Source organism: Pelobates fuscus, chromosome 10 (genome assembly GCF_036172605.1).
Source record: "Pelobates fuscus isolate aPelFus1 chromosome 10, aPelFus1.pri, whole genome shotgun sequence".
NCBI lineage: Eukaryota > Metazoa > Chordata > Amphibia > Anura > Pelobatidae > Pelobates > Pelobates fuscus.
Genome location: NC_086326.1, coordinates 3,848,401 through 3,851,906, shown reverse-complemented (window position 1 = coordinate 3,851,906; position 3,506 = coordinate 3,848,401).

Below are 3,506 nucleotides of genomic sequence, written 5' to 3'. Positions count from 1 at the left end.
GTGCAGTGTGTATGAGTGCAGTGCGTGTATGTATGAGTGCAGTGCGTGTATGTATGAGTGCAGTGTGTGTGTATGAGTGCAGTGTGTGTGTATGAGTGCAGTGTGTGTATGAGTGCAGTGTGTGGGTATGAATGCAGTGTGTGTGTATGAATGCAGTGTGTGTGAGTGCAGTGTGTGTGTATATGAATGAAGTGTGAGTGTGTGTGATGCAGTGTGTGTTTGTGTATGTGTTGGTGGGGGTGGGCATTTTGATATATTATTAATTATTTTATTAATTATTATTTTATTTTTTATTTTTTAATATTATTATATTTTTTATTATTATTATTTATTATTTAACTGAATTATAAATTTATTTATTTTTATTATATATTTTTTTCGTCCCCCCTCCCTGCTTGATACATAGCAGGGAGGGGGGCTCCTTCCCTGGTGGTCCAGTGTCATTGGTAGTTCAGTGGGGGGAGAGGGGGGCTGGCAGAGCTGTACTTACCTGTCCTGCAGCTCCTGTCAGCTCTCTCCTCCTCCGCGCGGTCTGTGCAGCTCCCTCTGTCAGCTCCCAGTGTAAGTCTCGCAAGAGCCACGGCTCTCGCGAGACTTACACTGGGAGCTGACCGAGGTGCTGAACCGACGGCGCGGAGGAGGAGAGAGCTGACAAGAGCTGCAGGACAGGTAAGTACAGCTCTGCCAGCCCCCCTCTCCCCCGGTCTGTATTATGGCAATGCAAATTGCCATAATACAGACTCTGACTCGTACAAAAAATGTGCTGAAAAACTCGGCTTATACTCGAGTATATACGGTATTTTAACCTAAGAACACGATAACTTAAAATATGTGGGAACAATACAGAAATCTTTATCATAATTACTGTAATTTTCTTTTCCTGGCTATTATTCATGGCAGCATCACTTATGGGTAGCTCCGCTCCAAACAGGAACAGGACAGGAAAAAATCAACCAATCAGAACAAGACTGTAGGCATATAAGGTCCCTCCTCCTTCTACCCCACTGTCTAGTTTAAAATCTATAAACCAAAAACAAGGGAGTGTTGCTGATGCATGAATAATAGCCAGGAATAGAAAATTACGGTAAGTATGATAACATTTTCTGCATTCCTGGCTAATCATGGCTGCATCACTTATGGATAATACCCAAGCTCAAGTTTGGGATAGGATCATTAATACACCTTACACCTGATGCTACTTCGACAAAATGTATTAGTGAGATACCAAAGACAGTAGAAGGTGAAGCCAAATCCAATTTATAATGCTTGATGAAAGTCATTGGAGAAGACAAGGTAACTGCCCTTCAGAAGAAACCTCTGCCCAGTTAGCCCAGGAGGTTGCCAATGCCCTTGTGGAGGGAGTTTTACATTTACTCGGAGGAGTAAGGTTTTTTTAAATGATAAGCTTTGATTATAATATTTAAAAATCCAATGTCTCTGTAAAGGATCCTGCTATCCGTGCAGCACTGATCCTTGTAGCGTCTCCCGAAATCCAAGCTGAAAAGAGTGAAGTAGTGATTATAGCTCCCAATCCCCCAAACATGAGTCGAGACTTCATGAAGGGGTAAAACGAATGTGTTTATTGATGGCCAAACTCAGCCCTTTTATGATGGTCTCCCAGCAAGGACACTCCCACATGGGACCTTGTGGAAGACTGTAACAAAATATACAGCACCAATCAGTGTACAGTACAATTCTTATACACACCCACAGGAAGAGTGTAACCCCTCCTCTGTATCCTGGAGATAATTAACTTACCCCTCCTCTCTATCCTGGAGATAATTAACTTAAGTGGTTGCAGAGAACCTAATTATCTCCGGGCAGAGAGAAACATGTGCTTTTTACCTTTTAACAAAACTGTATTAAAATCAATAACTCATGTTTCGCTGAACGAAGTCCCCATGTTCCACACACCCCCAGATAGCTTGGATCTGAGCGCATATTATAGGCGAATAGCGCTCAGATCCCACGAACACAGTTCTCAATAACGTCGAGTAAAGTTTAAGTTCACCAGTTGTTTGTGCAATTCCATCCGAAGAGAGTTCCATAACTGTAGCTACCTGGGGTCGGTAGTTTTTTTCGTTTCTTAGTATTATACGAATTGAGCATAATACGTATGATCAAACGAAATGCTGTTTCTGAGGTTGGTTAAACAGGGATTTCGTTACAGTCTCATAGTGGAGGTAGAGGCTGCTTCTCCTCTTCTGGCTCCTATCCGAAGAACAAATAGGTGTTGGGATTTCTGAAATTGTTGAGACATTTCCAAGTATTTGATCAAGCATAGTCTGACGTCCAACTGATAGAAGTCGTATCTAGATGGTATCGGCAGTAGCATCAAGGTGGTATAGGCAATAGTATCTAAGTTGTATCGGCAAAGAACTTTCCCACGCTGTGTAAAATGAAACAGAGCACTCTGATTGGTGGATTTCAACCCAACCAATCAGAGTGCTGTGACAGGTAAATGTAGACACTTACCTGTCAGTCTCTTCATTTACCTTTTAGAGCACTCTGATTGGATGGCTTAAACCCACCAATCAGAGTGCTCTGAACCTAATTGCAGGGCGGGGCAAGGCTTTATAAGTCTTCCCCCACCCTGCAGAGCTCAGTCTGCGTGGAGCCCTCCATGGGTGAAGAAGGATTTTTTTTTTAGCTCATTTTCCTTTTTTTTTATTTTTTTAAAGTGTGTTGGTTATTCTGGATTTTTATTTGGCCTTTTTTGGCACTGAAAAAAGATTTTAGAAGAAATCAAATGGTAAGTCTATATTTTTTTACAGGTATTTAAACAAGGGTCCCCCCTCATTATTTTTAGGACGAGGGGGATAGGTAGGGGTAATTTTTTTGGGGGGGAGAGGGGTGACTAGGGGTTTGGGGAACCTTAGTAACCTGGGGGCAGGATTTTTATTTATGGCCCCCACCCACCACTCAGGGGTGGGGGCTAGGGGGGAGGACTTTAGGTCCCCCCCTTATTGTTATTTAGGGCCCGAACCCACCGCGCAGGAGTGGGGGCTGGTGGTGAGGAGCTTAGGTCCCACCTTATTGTTATTTAGGGTCCCCACCCACCGCGCAGGGGTGGGGGCTGGAGGAGGGGACATTAGGTAACCCCTTATTGTTATTTAGGTACCTCACCTGCCGCGCAGGGGTGGGGGTCGGGGGGAGGAGCTTAGGTCCCCCCTTATTGTTATTTAGGGCCCCCACCCACCGCACAGGGATGAGGGCTGGAGGGGAGGACCTTAGGTCCTGTCAGGTACTTTGCCGGGACGTTCCCCCATTTGTAGTATTTCAGTTTAGGAATGGGGTTAGCCATTATATCAGGTACTTTGCCGGGACGTTCCCCCGTTTGTAGTATTTTAGTTTAGTAATGGGGTTAGCCATTATATCAGGTACTTTGCCGGGATGTTCCCCCATTTGTAGTATTTTAGTTTAGTAATGGGGTCAGCCGTTATAGCAGGTACTTTGCCGGGATGTTCCTCCATTTGTAGTATTTCAGTTTAGTAATGGGGTTAGCC